At 41.8% G+C, this 17,734-nt stretch overlaps 1 long non-coding RNA gene across 2 annotated transcripts in view; it reads left to right on the forward strand.

Moving 5' to 3' along the window:
* Nucleotides 1-17,734, forward strand: part of LOC138672820 (uncharacterized) — an 87,037-nt gene that overhangs the window by 56,817 nt on the left and 12,486 nt on the right. The window contains exons 4-6 of one of the 2 annotated variants that reach the window (XR_011319777.1): nucleotides 6,305-6,369; nucleotides 10,260-10,316; nucleotides 12,777-14,241. This is a non-coding gene — a long non-coding RNA (uncharacterized lncRNA). Of the gene's footprint in view, nucleotides 1-6,304; nucleotides 6,370-10,259; nucleotides 10,317-12,776; nucleotides 14,242-17,734 lie in introns of those variants that run through there. The other variant, XR_011319778.1, reaches the window with a different exon arrangement.

Genomic DNA, 17,734 nt, shown 5'->3' on the forward strand with positions numbered 1-17,734 from the left:
AGAATGATCCTCTGCGGATTTTTCCGCAGCGGATTTGATAAATCCGCAGTGCAAAACCGCTGTGGTTTTTACTGCGGATTTATCGCGGTTTCTATTCTGGATTCCGCTGCGGTTTTACATCTGCAGTTTTCTATTGGAGCAGATGTAAAACCGCTGCGGATTCCGCACAAAGAATTGACATGCTGCGGAAAATAAAACGCTGCGTTTTCGCGCGTTTTTTTCCGCAGCATGTGCACTGCGGATTTCGTTTCCCATAGGTTTACATTGTACTGTAAACTCATGGGAAACTGCTGCGGATTCGCAGCAAAATCCGCAAGGTGTGCACAGCCTTATAAGGTCAAGAGAAGAGTAGCCAATTTGTGCTCTTATTTTATTAACCCTGCTCCCCTTAATTTTCTGTTTTGTTTAAGGCTGTGTGCACACGTTCAGGATTTTTTATGTTTTTTTTTCGCTATAAGAACGCGATAAACGCTTAAAAAAACGCATGCATATGCATCCCATCATTTATAATGAATTCCACATTTTTTGTGCATATGTTGCATTTTTTTCCCGTGTAAAAAACGCATCATATTAATTCATTTTGCGGATTTCCCATTATATTGCATTGGGAACCTCCGGGAAAACGCAAAAAAATCCACGAAAAAACGCATGCGGATTTCTTACAGAAAATGTCCGGTTTTGTTCAGGAAACTTCTGCAAGAAATCCTGACGTGTGCACATAGGATAAGTCTTTCAGAAATATGGGCTTTTTATTTGCAAATTTTTATAGTCTTTACCAATGGGGTGTTGCTCACAGGAGTCTCTGGGGGTGAGTCGATAAACTGCTCTGCATTATTATCCATGAGCAACACCCCCTGGTAAACACTATAATAGCCCTAAAATTAATGAAATTTTAAATAAAAAAAAAAAAAATTATTTTTGACCTTGTGAAGGGTTTTCTTTAAGTTCTGGCGTTCATTGGACATTTTATATAGCTTTTGACACCTTGTATAATTTCTTCTGGTAATCAGCACAGTTTGGTGGTGCTGTTTTAGATTGCATGGTTTTTACAGCTGAAACACCGTAATTTTTGTGTGTTTTATCTTGTGAAATTTGCAATGTCCAAAGCTGCCACAATTTGCATTCTTTTTTTTTTTTTTTTTTTTAAACGTGATATTTTTCTGTACCAAAATATGAACACAAAAAGTGTTAAAATAAACATAAAATTATCAACCCTCTGTCTATTTGTGCAAGCCTATTAGAGGCTGAGGAACAGGGGAGAATGGGGTGGCAAAATTTAAAGGGGTATTCCCATCTCCAAGATCCTATCCCAATATGTAGTAGGTGTAATAATAGTAATAATATAAGCAAATGCCTCCAATTAGAAATGTAGTATAGTTTTTCTGATTCGCGGTGTCTTTTTCCTCATGTGCAGGCCATTGCAGGACCTTAGTTATCCATGGTTACGACCACTAACTATCATTATATCAGTAGTCGTAACCATGGATACCCAAGGTCCTGCAATACCTGCACATGAGGAAAGAGACACCGCGAATCAGAAAAACTATACTACATTTCTAATTGGAGGTATTTGCTAATATTATTATTACACCTACTACATATTGGGATAGGATCTTGGAGATGGGAATGCCGCTTTAAATCTCCTTAAAGTTTTTGTTATGAAGCATTTACGCTGCTGTAAATCCTGAGTTTAGTAAACAGGGTCAGCAACATCATTTCATAAATTAAAAAAAAAAAAAACTAATTAGCTTTTAAACATAAAAATCTAAAATTGTCATCTCCCTGCCAGCTGGTGCATACATGCTAATTGGATTGCCATGATTTCTAAAAGTTGTTGCAAGTGGGCATTTCTAGTAGATGTGAGGAGCAAGTTTATCTTCCGGTGATTAGCAAACAGCATGACTAATTCTCAGTGCAGATGCAGTCAGACTGAATGTCAATTACTGGGAGACCTTTTGCAAATCATTAAAAGGAATTTTCAGGTTCTTCAGGCAAGTCAAATGTCCGCTCAGAGGTCGCTGTAACTGGAGGCTAATTACGGGTGTAAATCCATATTCTGGTGCAGTACCCCCTCCGGGTCTGGTGTCCCTGCATTGTGTGGGGCTGTGTGTTGTAACTATTGGTGGTATTATCTGCACTCCAGTGCGTCTATGGCATGATTTACATCGTCTGTGGGTTGTGAGCCCATGAGAAATGGATATTTCACAAGAAAGTTTGTAGTAATATGCAGAGGTGTATCTACGTCTCCTGGCGCCCGGGGCAAGAATTCAGTTTGGTGCCCACCCTGCCAAGCACATATGCGATTTGCACACTTAGTCACGTGCCGACGGGCTGCTCGCCCTAATTCAATGTTCAGTGAAAGACTGAGAGAAGCCGAAGAGAAGCTCGTTGTCACGTAACAGCGTAAGTATGAAAATCGCATGAGTGACGCGGCCATGTGATGTCTGCTGGAACCTGCAGAGCTGAATCCTGACAGTGAGGATATTTCAGGCTATTAGGATTGGCTGCAGGGCTTTATTTTATAATTAACAGGAGCGTCAAGGTTTGGGATGAAAATCTGCTGTCACTATAGGCGAATGCAGCTTCTGAATTCTCAGTGCATGCACTGCACACTTTTAGGATTCTTCCTTGCACACGTGTGTGATTTCGATACTTCTGACCACATTTCGACTAGACGTGTAGACGATCATTGAGTGAGGCCACACATGTCTAGTCAGCACGTAACCGCATGTGAGCAAATAACCGGCACCAGAGAATCCTGACAGCGTGCAGTGCGCACTGTAAGAAGTCAGAAGTCTGCAGTCACAAAGAATGACTGCAGACTCATCACAAACCTGTTCACCACTTTCTCATATTTTTATTTATATTAGAAATATTAAATGGTTAAAATCTCAAAAAAAAACATTTACATCCTGGTACCTTTTATATGACGTTGTCTCTGGAGTCGTTCGTTTTTTTTTTTTTTTTCTTCTTCATCTTGTCCAGACTCCATGAGTTTTCTCATCCACGGCTGTCTCTGCGGACTTCCATCTTCTCCGGTCTCCTGCAGCACATCCCCCACACGACGCCCTTAAAGATAAGTGTCATTATAATGCTCCTGAATAACCATCTGCCCTACACTGAGCCCCGCAATAAATAACTGCCCCTCACTATATTATGTCCTCTCACACTGAGTCCCCCCTATAGGGCCCAGTCTCTAAACTGTGTCCGTCACCAACCACCCCCTCCTCCTCCTTGGTATACTGTCACCTGCTGGCTGTTCCCTTACGCCAAGCGTGGGTAATTTTTTTTTTTTTTCCTGCCAAGGGCCATTTGGATATTTTTACCATACTTCAGGGGCCGTACAAACTCCGCCCACAAAGTACATCCTGACTCTGGCACTGGTTTCAGGACGTGATCTTTCATTGCATGCCCTTCAGTGTTCAGTAGTGAACACTGCGTGTGTGTGATAACAGAGCAAGAAGAAATTAATGAGCTGGTGGCAATCAAAATACACATGGAGCATCATGTGTGGTCATTATACAGTATGGAGCATCATGTGTGGCCATTATACAGTATGGAGCATCATGTGCGGCCATTATACAGTATGGAGCATCATGTGTGGTCATTATACAGTATGGAGCATCATGTGTGGTCATTATACAGTATGGAGCATCATGTGTGGTCATTATACAGTATGGAGCATCATGTGTGGCCATTATACAGTATGGAGCATCATGTGTGGCCATTATACAGTATGGAGCATCATGTGCGGCCATTATACAGTATGGAGCATCATGTGCGGCCATTATACAGTATGGAGCATCATGTGTGGCCATTATACAGTATGGAGCATCATGTGTGGCCATTATACAGTATGGAGCATCATGTGCGGCCATTATACAGTATGGAGCATCATGTGTGGCCATTATACAGTATGGAGCATCATGTGTGGCCATTATACAGTATGGAGCATCATGTGTGGCCATTATACAGTATGGAGCATCATGTGTGGCCATTATACAGTATGGAGCATCATGTGTGGCCATTATATAGTATGGAGCATCATGTGTGGCCATTATACATTGTATATGTTTGAGGAAAAGGTGTGTGTGTGTGTGTGTAAATGGGTGTGGTTTTCCTATGCACAAACACAGAATCTGTTGTTAAAAATTTGAATCCCACCCCTGACCAGGGGAGACACTTCGGACCAGTGCATTAGGCTGCCCGACTGCGCCCCCTGCTGGCTGCGTCTGGTGCACACTCCCCGGTCCCCCCTTCCCTCCTCAGATATGCCTCTGATAATATGTATATTAGAGAAATCTGTTTTTTTTTTTTCTCCACCTGGACTGATCATTCATTCTCAAAATTCTCCATTTTCAGTGAACGCAGATTTTCCCATTACTGGGAAAGGAGATGGCAGTTGGTGCTTATAAAGTTCTAAGCAGAACTGTACCTGTCGTCCAGCAGAATGTCTGTCTGCCTCTAGTTCCTTTCCATAGAATATTAAAAGCACCAACTGCCATGTAACATCCATGAGCAAATATATCAGCAGATTAGCCTAGCAGCGTATACAAACAAGAGAATACAGCAGCACACTGTAAGCGCCAAGATGTCTGCAAACATCGAATACATGAAATTTGAAGTGCATTACTGCTACATGGAATATACTTCTAAAATTGAAGGTACTACGTGCATCAATTGGCCAACTCATGAATCCATCAACTAAGGCAAGCAGGTGTTGACTGCCTCGGTTTGCTTTTATTCTGTTCATCGGTGTTGGTAAGGTTTTTTTGTTTTTTTTGTAGATCTTGTGGAGCTCAGTTGTTGAGCTGTGTATAACCCGCCCATACCACAGCTTTGTGTGTACAATGTGTAGTGACAAAGCTGCTAATCAGTGCTGGGGGCATGGTTGACTAGGAGGCACGTGCCAAGTTGTCTTGTAGGGATAATCTCCTGCTAAATAAAGCACTGATTGTAATGAAACAAAAACAGTCTAGTAAACACATTGCTGTAATCAGGCTCTCTGTCAGCTGCTGTGTAACCCTGCCCCAGCACTGAGTGTCAGAAAGCTAATCATTGGTTAGGGCAGGGTTATACAGAGCTCAGCATTCAGAGAACTGCTTGATATGTAGCTGAAAAAATAAGTGTTTAAAACTGACAGCATGCAGCCCAGAAAGTGACACATCGCTGGAATCAGGGTCTCTGCCCCTACATCATGCTACTCTCAGATTGCATAGCAAAAACCTGCTGACAGGTTCCCTTTAAGAAGGACTGACTTTTTTTTTTAATTGTAATTTTCATTGAAATTTTTCAAATTTTACAGGAAAAGAAAAAATTGGGTATTTTACATTTTTCACTATATCATTTATACGTACGTTAACAACCATTCTTATACTCTAGTAATAGTTAAATCTTTTCAAGTAGATAAGAGTAAAATTTTACAAACTATCACACAGACTCCGAGGAAAGGGGGGAAATGATATGGAATGTTATGACATAGTTATATCCATCTTATAGAGGTCATTTATTAAAAGTGAACCTGTCACCACCTTTCAGGGCTGATATGCAGCATTCTATAATGCTGTATATCTGCCCCCAACCCGACTCGTAAGAGAAGAAAAAAAACTTTTATTATATTCGCCTGTGGTGCGGTCCGAGGGGTGTCGCTCTTCTTGGTCTGGCGCCTCCCATCTTACAATCCCCCCTGTCCTCCATTCCTGATCAGAGAATTGGGGTGAGCTGGTGCCATAGTTTTCCAATCTCCATCCATTTCATGTAGGCAGGTTTAGGAGACCACGATGGGATCATGCGGAGGTGCGATGCCCAATAATAATGAACAATGTTAGGTGCTGCTACACCTTTTTATGAGCCAACATTTGAGAGGGGTGGTGTGCCAGTGGTATTTAAATGGGAATCATTTAAGTGGAAGGGCTTCAGTTTTACTTGTATTTTTTTTATACCCTGATAATTGGCCACTTCTTAAAAGCAATGAATGGAGGCTGGGGAGCGATGTATGAGGCTTCATGAGTGTTAGGACGATATCATCGGCAAAAAGGGATAATTTAAATTCTTTGAAGAAGGCCTTACCGTATTTAAGACCGGAATGTGATCAATGAAGTATCTGCGAAGATTGATATAGTTTATTCTAAACTATCCAGTTGAAGTTTTATAATAATTTGTCAAATATACATGATCACAGAGAACTCTATCTAAGAAGTCCAGAGGGCCATTCCCTTAGGCTGTTTTGCCTGTTTTTTTAATTCATTTTTTGTGTTTTTTTTTTTTTTGTAATATTTATGTCTTTTGTCCCTTTCCATTTTAGGGACATTTTTTGGTTGAGGAAGCTCCTCGATGTAGACCACCCGGGGAGGAACCAATTCTACTGTGGTGAGTATCTATCGTACATCTGCCGGTATGACTTGTAATCTTATTTGCTCATGTTATACAGCAAGTAGTGTCTTAATAAAACTGTCCAGAAATAAAGGTCTGTCTCTTAAGATTGTATATGGGACGATATTACCAAGTTAAGACATCCGCTTACGCTCAGATGATTTGTGTGGCAATGGCGGCACAGTAGGAATTCAACCATTCTTATTTTAATGAGAAAGAAGGAAGATTGGGTCATCGCTCCGCAACATTTCTATTACTATTTGATTGATACCTGCATAGAACATTTGTGTTAAAGGTCAGTAATGAAAGAAGACCCCAATATGTATCTGCAGCCGTAGAGTTAATCTGTAGATAAATACGGTTTTAAACATTATATGGCTTTTTAATTAGAAGTGCGGCTACAGGGAGAAAATGAAGTTATATTCTCCCTGCAGCTGCTCGCTTCCAGTCATGGGGCGATACCAGGGGCAAGTGAACAGTCAGAGTGCTGTAATCACTCCGTGTGATCCTTGATGGACATCTAGGTCAGCACACACGCTTTACAGCAGGATGTCAATTGTGGAGCAGGGGGAAGTGATTACAGCGCGCTGACTGTTCACTACACCCAGGACTGGAAGCGAGCAACTACAGACAAATTATAACTTGCAAGTAGACCGTCCTTACCAAATGGACCACCATGCATGATCTGCAGATAACCACTGCAGCTGGTGATGAAGGAAGTTTCCCCCTTTTGCTGCTGAGAGGTTTCCCTTAAAATAAAACATTGGCATTAGAAGAACACAAATCTAGCTACTTTTCATTAATGAGCACTGGACTGATCATTGTGGCATTTAATTATCTATATTTTCCTTATATTTTGTCCACTGTGTGTATAAATTTGCAACTTCATTTATCGCTATCTGCAGGATATGCCATAAATCTGATAGATGAGGGTTTCACTGCTAGGCCGCTCAAAATTGGGGGTCCCCTGAGCCCAGTCATGCCCGATGCCACGGCCACTGGGTTTAAAGTCGTGGCTGCAAGTCCGTTTAGATACAATGGAGCATGTGCACTGTATTTTTTTGGAACTCCTATAGAAGTCAATGGCACGCGGCTACTTGACAGCGGACAGTCCTCCTAGTGGTGCCAGGACCTCCATTTATCAGCCATTTATGGTATATCCTGTGGATGAGATTACAGCATGTCCCAGTCTTCTTTCACCCAAAATCTAGGGTCGACTGTAGACCCCCCCCCCTTATCAGATTGTGTTTTTTTAATATTCATGAGGTCACTTTCAGGGGAAAATTGGTAACTGAACAATTCCCCTCCGCTGAGTTCTCCTAAAAAATAAAAAATGGCATTTTGTGAATGTAGCCAGGTCTGAAATTCAGGCTCTGGCTCCTCTATAAAATAAGGGGGCTCTGGAGCTCCGTCACTGCAGCTCATAAATGCAAATACAGCGTTACACATCTGGAAGAGATAAAACCAGGACAAGACACGAGCACCGAGGGCATCCGGGCAATACAGGGTCAGCAGTGAGGGGTTTCGCTCTTCACCACGCACGTTTTGCAGTATGATTGGAGGTGAAGGAGACGGGTCTCTGTTCAGCAGGCAGATCTGGAGGTGGACTTGATTGCTGGCCGGTTTCTGAACCCGGCGTAATGAATGGTTGCTAGGCAAATTGCATCTCAATCAGTTTAATCCTCTGCATGTCATGTACAGGTCCGTACTCTGAGAACTAGAGCCGCAGCGGTCACAAAACCATCGAGGGTCAGACACCTGACGAGGGCTAGAATACTCAGCGTAGGTTTAGTTACAGAGCTGAACTGTGATTACTAATACAATACAACTTAAAGGGGTTGTTCACTGTTTTGAGGGGGTCATTTTTTGCTTTAATTGCAATAATTTGAGGCTAACAATCATTTTATGCAATTTAGTTTAGTTAAACATTTTGCACCATTTTAACTTTTATGGGCTTGGATGTGGTCTGTAGTCATAAGTCAGCTGAGAAGAGCTGCGAAAAAGAGAGATAAGAGTTACTTTCCCATAGGACTGACAGGTTCTCGGCTAACAATCTGTAGCCAGCAATGGACCGAGTAACAGACTATATAAGGCCAGTGATGCAACATTTATTGAAACCCAATTAGGGCACAGTCAGACGGCCTTATCAATCGGGGCGAGGTCGGAACACAGTGCACGGACTGACCGGCGGCTCTCCTCACCCGAGCGTGACGGCTTCATGGATTTCTTTGCTCGGGTCAGGAGATCTGTGGCCAGTCTGTGCTTTGCCATGTGATCTCGGGCCGGTTTCTACAGTCTGACTGCGCCCTTACAAAAATGATTTCTATCCAAATGTTCACACATTTACTTATGAATAAAAATTGTACCCATAGGTGGATAACCTCTTTAATTTTGCTGTACACCGTGCATTAAATTGGTGCTTTCATTAAATGCCCCGTAAAAGTGACTACAGACGTACATGAGGCTAGTAGACTTTCTATTCACTTACTGCAAGCAGAGATTTAGAATAATAGATTTTAAAGTTGACTTATACAATGAATTAAACATATTTTTATTTTACATCGAAATAAATAAAGCTTAAAACCAGGAACATCATATATCGCCTATCCTCAGTATTGGTGGTTGATCATACTAGCGGGACCTCCGTCGTTCACAGGAAATGGGGTCCCACGTGAAGGGGGTGTTAAACTCTTCCATTCATGACATGGTGAAAGTTGGTTTGTCTGACATTGCCTCCTGACATCTACCTTTTGGAATAGCTAGCAGCGATTATTAGGGTTGAGCAAACAGATTCACAGGTGTAGCGGCAACATTGGTAGCCCATGGCCGGGTACGTAGGCACAATGTACCCCCTGCTGTATCCCCAGCGCCTCTTCTGAGTTGGTACCCCTGCACTGTTATTTTGAGATGCCCATGACGTTGCGGGGCTACTAATCCGAAGAGGCGCCGGGGAAGCCGCAGCCACAGGGCTCTGGTGTTGCACGGACTACCATGGTACTGTACATCTTTGCTCCGCTCTTATTAGCAATGCATAAGGACGTAGTACATTCAGTTTGTGGTTGGTAAATGATGCGACCTTCTCTAGAACAGAGTGGGTGTTTGACAGATTAATCCAAGGAAGCAAGACAAACCCTGATACTGTGCATGACACCGCAGAGGGCGGATGGATGATGGCGAGCTCCGGGCAGCCACCGCCAATCCTTCCTCTACATCATTCATGCTGCTGCCCTATTACAAAGAATTAGCAGATGTGAAAGTCAGTATACATATTACAGCAGCCGGATTAGATGCTTTTTTTTTTCCATGTTGAGGTTTAGAAAGTGGGAAACGAAAAAAGCAGAATCTAGCGGATACTCTGGAATTCGGGATAGCAGAGAGGTGACATCTGAGCCAGAGCGGGAAGAAGAGGTAAAGTAAGCGGTGGTCTTCTATCTCCTATGCCAATGTATAGCTGAAGAGTGGGATTCCCGAGACACATGGTCTTTCAGGTGGTATGGTTGCATATGTAAAGGAAGAAGGGGACATGCTAGTGGTTAGTGATAGGGGGAGACATGGCTAATGGGGAGATGACTGGGCCAGGTTGCCATTGGTTACCGGGAAATGAAGAAGCGTTTTCAGAACTTGTCTATCTTGTGTTAGGAATGTATGGTGAAGTCCTCAACTGAGATAAGGAAAATGGGAGGGTGCACAGGGGAGCAGACATGGAAGTATGAGTCTTTCAATCATTTTGGGGGTTTACCACAGAGCAGATAGAGTAGCAGAGTGCTCCGGTATAGAAGTGAGCGAGGAGTTGAGCACCGCTTGTTCGCTAGTAATAGGATTTTCCTTGAGGTTTTTTTCCAGCACCGCTATGAACTCTTGGAAACTTGCTGCTGTTTTCTCGCTAGGTTGGTGTGCCAGGGCTGCTCATTGATTTCCATTGTGTGAGAGGAGCGAGAGCGAAGGTAATTGTGGTGTTCTAAAAGTAATTATGGTTGTGTTATTCTCTAATTGTGCTGTTTAAGTTTCATTTTATGGGAAGAATAGAGTAGTATAGTGTTAAAGGAAATGGCCACTTTATCGTTATTGTAATAAATGTGTGGCGGACATGATTTTGTGGCCCTCATTATACATAAGTATTACAGGTTCTCCTCTTGCACTTGTTGGTGCCACCTTAATTACAAACTGCACCGCTCTCCTCCGGGCCGTTTCCAGGTTTTCCTGGATCTCTTGCAAAAGAGTCTCGTCAGGCCCCTTTAACACACACCACAATTCATGATGCACAGGTATGGCAGAGATATATAGGTATAGTACAATCACAAAGACTTCACTTACTACTTACATTACAAGAGTGATATCTATTGTACATTCTACAGTATCTCAGAAACCAGATAGTATAGTCCTCCATACAGTATAATGGACCCCATATATTGCTCCATACAGAATGAGCCCATATAATGCTCCGTATAGTATATGATGGGATATGGATATAAATATATATATATATATATATATATATATATATATATATATATATATATATCTATCTATCTCCATACATAGTGGAGCCCCGTATCGTGCTCCATACAGTATATGGTGGTCCCCATATCGTGCTCCATACAGTAAATGATGGTCCCCATATATTGCTCCATATATAATGGGCTCCATATGATGCTCCATATATAATGGGCTTCATATATAATGGGCACCATATTATGCTCCAGTATATGATGGTCCCATATATTGCTCCATTGCGCCCTCTGACCTGAAACGTCACTCAGAAGGTACGGCGGACACCACATCGGTGGAACAGGAAGAGGTAAATATGACAAGTACTGGGGCCCTGAGCAAGAGCTGGTGTGGACCCCAGACTTTGAGTGGGCCCTCCCCTCACTTGCCCGGGTGCGGACGCCAACCCTGTCTCTCCTGTCCACGGAATGTGTGCCGATGGAGGAGCCTGTCACCAGATGTATTCATGGCCTCTTCCAATAGAAAAATGGCTTTCACCTGTGTAATGGGTTTCAATTGGAGGAGGCCATTGACAGGATTTGTCACATGCTCCTCCATCGGCAGCCATTCTGTAGGCAGGGTAGCTGTGCAGTCTGTCAGGAAGGCTGCCCTAAAAAGGAGGAGACCTGTAATACTTAACCTTTGTCCGGCTGAGTAGGTACAATTGTAACTATTCCGTTTTAAAATTGCAATAACTTTTTTTTTTTCGAAAAGCCGTAGAGGGCTGAAATTTCGTGACATCTCTGCAGTTTTGGTCCAGAATATATTGGCCAAATTTCAATAAAATATATATGAAGGTACAATTATACCTCTGCAGCCTGTTAACGTTGTAAAATTATGCAGCCTGACTAAGGTTAAAGTGCCATAAACATCATGTGCCCAATATTTGCTTAAAAAAAATAATTGGCCAACTCCCTCTACAGTGAAGTTTTTTTTGTTACCTTAAAAGACTTAATGGGGGTATTCCCATCTCCAAGATCCTATCCATTATGTAGTAGGTATAATAATAACAATATTAGCAAATACCTCCAATTATAAATATACTATAGTTCTTCTGTAAACTGTCACTTACCCCATGTGCAGGCATTGAAGTAGCTCAGGTATCCATGGTTACGACCACTAACATCTGTCACTGAGTGGTCGCAACCATGGGTACTTAAGCTCCTGTAATGCCTTGTACATGGGGAATGTGACAAGGAAAATCAGAAATACTACACTGCATTTCTAATTGGAAGTATTGGCTAATATTATTACACCTACTACATATTGGGATAGGATCTTGGATATCGGAATAACCCTTTAATGCAAATTGTAAACATTCAGGTCAGACCATTGTATACTTCATGGGAAGTATGAGGAAGCTGAGACGTGGCGCGCTTGTAAAGCTGTATCCGCCATAGAGGAGACATGGCAATGCTGTCAAGTCTGTTGAGAAATCCATCTTTAGCGGTAGAGATACTGAGAGGAATTACAGAATGTGAGGTAGGGTCTTCTTTCTCTTTTTGCTCCTGCTCTCCTGTCTGTCGTATTGCATACAGGGCTACATATTGGAATAACAGATTGGGCTTTCAGTTCAGGGCAAACAAGTCTTTAGAGAGTGGTAAACAGTAAATGCTGAAAAGTGTGTGTGTGTGTGTGGGGGAGGAAGGTTCCAGCACCTATAGTACTGGCAGAATGCTGACAAAGAAAAGCTGCCTTGCTAAAAAGAGTGGATGGCATGGTGCAGAGTGTGAGAATTGGGACAGTTTCAGGACACATTAGTCTTGTATGTGCACAAAAAGTTATTTAGATGACCGCTGGACAATTTTGTTTATAGGTTTTTCGCTGAGGGCAGGAACTCTTTAAAATAAATTATGGATTTTATGTTGCACGTGCGTTACAACACCCACTATTCCCTACTTTGTGCTTATTTACAGATTCGCCAGCCAATGTAATACAAAGAGAGAATGGATTTGCTTATTATTCTCTTAAAATGTGACAAATGTAAATCTTGGACCTGTCCAATTATTTCACAAATCAAAGCTCAGTTTCTGAATTGGTCAAAATTCAACAATTTAATCTCAAAAGTGTTTTACAATTAGAAAGGCTTGGTTCACTAAAACAGATCTCCAATGCCGCCCCCTTTATTTTATAGCAGTGTTCAGATATCTGGATTTTCAGGCTGTAAGAAGTCAGGCCCCGAAACAAGTTCCCTGTGATCCACCGACAAGCAGCGATATATTCACTTTTGACACCGGTTTATTATAGTCGGGTTTATTGCTTAGCAGGCAGAGGTCAGAAACTACATCATGGACTAAATAAATTTTACACAACACAAGTCATAATGGCTGTTCTTAGCGGCCAGTATAGTACTGTAAGGTGAACAGGGGGGACGTTAACATTTGGAATACTTGACAGCAGGTTTCCATCACGTCTGATATTAACAAGCTATTCCAGGAGCCCAATATCATATATTCATACAGCGTCTTGAGAAAGTATTTATACGTCGTGAACTTTTCCATATTTTTTTCACATTACACCCACAAACGTAAATGTATTTTATGTGATATACCAATACAAAGTAGCAAAGTATTTGTGATGATACATGGAATGATACATGGTTTTTAAATATTTTAAAAAGATAAATTTAAAAATGTTGTCATGCATTTGTATTCAGCCCTTTGTTGTCTGATAGCCCTAAATACAATCTTGGGTGACCAATTGCCTCCAGAAGTCACATAATTAGTGAAATGAGTCTACACATGTGTAATTTATTCTCAGTATAAGGCCTCAGAGGTTTGTTTGAGAACATTAGGGATCAAACGGCATCGTGAAAACCAAGGAGCACACCAGAGAGGTCAGGGATAAAGTTGTGGAGAAGAGTAATGTAGGACTAGGTCATAAAAAAAATAGCCCAAGCTTTGAACATCTCACGGAGCATTGTTAAACTCATTATCCAAAAATGGAAGGAGTATTTCACAATTGCAGATCTATCAAGACATGGCCGTCCACCTTAACTGACATCCCAAGCAAGAAGAGCACTAACTGGAGAAGCAGTTGGTATCGGAGGGGAGTATAGGTGGTGGTGTTTTACTGTGGAGAAACATAGGGATTGAGAAAGAGGTGTCGGAGTAGTGGACAATCCCTTTACCGTGTCTGTCCTTCCTGTGACGTCCATAATTCCACGACTTTTCCTTCTTGGTGTCGCACTTTCAGTATTGAGGTGTGATGTAATGCTGTCAGATATACATGCATGCATGCATACATACATACATACATACATACATACATACATACATACATACTTGAATTTTCGCCCGAATCCCGTACCTCCGCTCACTTGCGTTTTTTGACACATGTATTTTTATGTATTTTTGATGCTTGGGTTTTTTTTTCCTCTGTGGTATGGGCCACTGGGCCCCAGCGGCAGAATCCTGCTGATTCAGTAACTGATCGTGCATCTTAGGACGCACGATCAGTTAAAATCTGTTACCATGCGGGAGATTCCTCCGCCCAGCAACAGTTAAAAGCCGCCAACCAATCACTGACTGCAGCTGACGTCAGCACGCACGTTACAGACGTTTGATGTCACTGTCATATGCCAGAATGGGGGTGCGTGCCTCACATGAATTGAGCAGAGAACACCGGCCGCTGGACCTAGGCCAGGTAAGGAGAAACGTGTTTTTTTTTTATTTGTTTGTTTTTTATTCTTTAACCCCTTAGTGACCGAGCCAAATTTTTTAAATCTGACCAGTGTCACTTTATGTGGTAATAACTCTGCAACGCTTCAACAAATCCCAGTGATTTTGAGATTGTTTTTTCGTGACACATTATACTTTATGATAATGGTAAATTTTTGTTCAACATTTTTTGTGTTTATTTATAAAAAATATCAAAAATTTGAGAAAAATGTTAAAAAATTAGCAATTTTCTAAATTTGAATGATTATCCCTTTAATCCAGATAGTCATACAACAGCAAACCATTAATAAATAACATTTCCCACATGTCGGCTTTACATCAGTACCATTTGTAAAATGTTATTTTATTTTGTTAGCATTTTAGGAGGTTTAAAAATGTTGCAGCAATTTTTCATTTTTTCAAAGAAATTTACAAAATTTATTTTTTTAGGGACTTATCCATGTTTGAAGTGACTTTAGGGGTCCCATATATTGGGAAACCCACAAACGTGATACCATTTTAAAAACAGCACCCCTACACATATTGAAAACTGCTGTCAGGTAGTTTATTAACCCTTCAGGTGCTTTACAGGAATTAATGCAAAGTGGTATGACAGAAATGAAAATGTGTATTTTTACCACCTAAATGTTGCTAACTTCTAAACACATTACTACAGCCGTCAGACTCTAAGGCCGCTATTTGGTCATGAATTGCCATGGCAAACATCAGGACAACAAAATCATGATCTGAGGGCACCAATTGTGACAAAGAAGAAGCCCCCACACACTGTTAACCATTTATAATGATGTAGTCACTATTGACAGCAGCATCTAAGGGGTTAAACAGATTTAGATGGTGCAAATACTGAACGTGGCTGGTACAGCAAGTTGTCAGCTATAGTGTACAACCGACAGATGCTGGATTGTCATCTGTATGGGGAGGCTATTCTCTTATATCTCAGGTCAGTTAAAAGACGTATTGGCGGTCATTAAGGGGTTAAGCTCAGTATGGGGCTGCATTGTACTGCTATGCAGGTGCATTATACTTCAGTTGGGCTGCATTGTACTGCCATGGGGGTGCATTGTACTATTATGGATGAATATGGAGACATGAGGCAGAATGAGGACATGTGGGATATTATTACTGTAGGGGCTAATTGATATTATTTTTGAGGATACGGTTTTCAGTGTGGGGGAGGAGAGGTCCTGTTACTGTGGAGGGCGACACGGTCACTTTTTTTCTTCATTTGGCATAGTATAGAGGTTGGGTAAAAACTGGGGAATGTGCTCTAGATAACTGTTAGGGTATGTTTCCACGGGATGTACTTTCTGCGCTTTGGATGCAGCAGATACCCCACTCCGCCAAAGCGCCACCACCTGTACGCGCGGTGATTCCGGATGTGTTCATTGAACACATGCGGAATCACCTCATCGTATTCATACACTGTTATTTATCTTGCGGAGATGGAGCGTCTCCACAAGATAAATAGACATGCTGCGGTCTGGAAAGACTCACCACATGTCCCGTTACGCAGGGCTGCCGGATGCGGCCCTGCACGCATAGTGGAGACGGGATTTCATAAAATCCCCTCCACTATGCTGTAACATCTGAACTCTGCTGCTGTACGCATTGTCCAGTCTGCAGCAAATCCTGAAGGAATTCTTAACGTGAAAACATACCCTAACTATCTGCTGAGACGAGTCCTGGCTGGAAGAAGTGATGGTGGTCTGTGCTCGATGAAGATGAAAAGGGAAGATGAAGGATTTCAACCAGAGAAATCACTGGTGAGTCAGTGTATTACCTGTACACTGACACTATACACTGTATACTATATACAGAGGTCCTATGTATAATGTCAAAGATTATTACTGTATTATCTGCACTGACACTATATACAGAGCTCCAGTGTATACTGTCACTGGTGATCACTGCATTACCTGTAGACTGACACTATATACAGAGCTCCTGTATCCTGCTCTTATGGTTTAATTAGTATTGCATTTTTTTTTATTAATGATCAGTATTGTACCATTTGGTCACACTGGTCCTACCGTATTTGTGCCTTGTATGTGGTATTATTCGGTCACTGTGGAAATGTGGTCTAGTCATGGTGACTGTATTTGTCTCTTGTATGTGGTAGTATTCAGTCACTGTGTGGTGGTAATGTATGGTTTGGTCATGGTATGACAGTATTTTTCCCATGTATGTGGTGGCATTGTTCATTTTAAAAATTGTATGTGACTCATTCCCTTAAAGAAACATTAATAAAAATATACCTTAAAAGAGTTTGGGGTATTTTAACAAATATTTAATAGGTTAGAGTAGAGTAGGGCCCGGCCAAAAGAGTCTGCCTAGTCATGGTGGCGGCTTGAAAATTTCTTTTAGGCAAAACAAAAGCTTTTGGTTATGTATGTGATCTGGAGTTTTTCTTTGAGTGAGCTGTGGAAGGTTCGAGCTGGAGCCTGGGCAGAGTCTCAAGGGGGACCCAACAATTTTGCCAGTATTGGGCCCTGAAATTTCTGGTGGCAGCCCTGGTTGGGGTTGATGACAGCTGTGATTTGTCAAAAGCTTCCATCAAGCTCTGGGGTTAGAAATGGAGAGGTGTCTATCAGACGACCCAATTATTAACCCAGTAATCAAAAATAAAAACACGAACGGGAAAAAAACCCTCAGAAACCTGAACTGCAAGGGGGCTTTATGCAGGGTAAAAAGAATCGCAGAGGGCATGGGATTTCTATTAATCCTGTCCACTGTGCTTGTACTGTACAACGCAGTGTTTTGGACACAGTGAAAATACGCTATGTCCAGAATGCTAGTATTACTGATCGTGGGCACGCAGCCTTAAGGCCTGTGGCAGCTGGGTGACCACAAGTAATGGCTGTTGATGGTAGTTGTCACTGTTGCTGATCTAGACGTCATTCCTAAGCTCTGTCTCATCATTTCCTTTGTCAGTCTGTGAGGCTGCAGATTGCTCCCATTTGTGAGGTGCAGCATTTCTTTTCCCTCTGTTCTGCATCCTGGAACGGTATTGCAAATAGGATATTCTAAAAATAAGTCCACGTCACAACCACTATTTTCATCTGCAGCACAACTCCTACACATACTTTTTCTAGTTAAGCTTTTTCACTAAAATTAATTTTTTGGGTGTGGAGGGTTGGCCTATTAGCGATATCTAAAATCCATATTATACAAGTTTGGACACAAAAACCAGATCC

This window comes from Ranitomeya imitator, chromosome 3 (genome assembly GCF_032444005.1).
Source record: "Ranitomeya imitator isolate aRanImi1 chromosome 3, aRanImi1.pri, whole genome shotgun sequence".
NCBI lineage: Eukaryota > Metazoa > Chordata > Amphibia > Anura > Dendrobatidae > Ranitomeya > Ranitomeya imitator.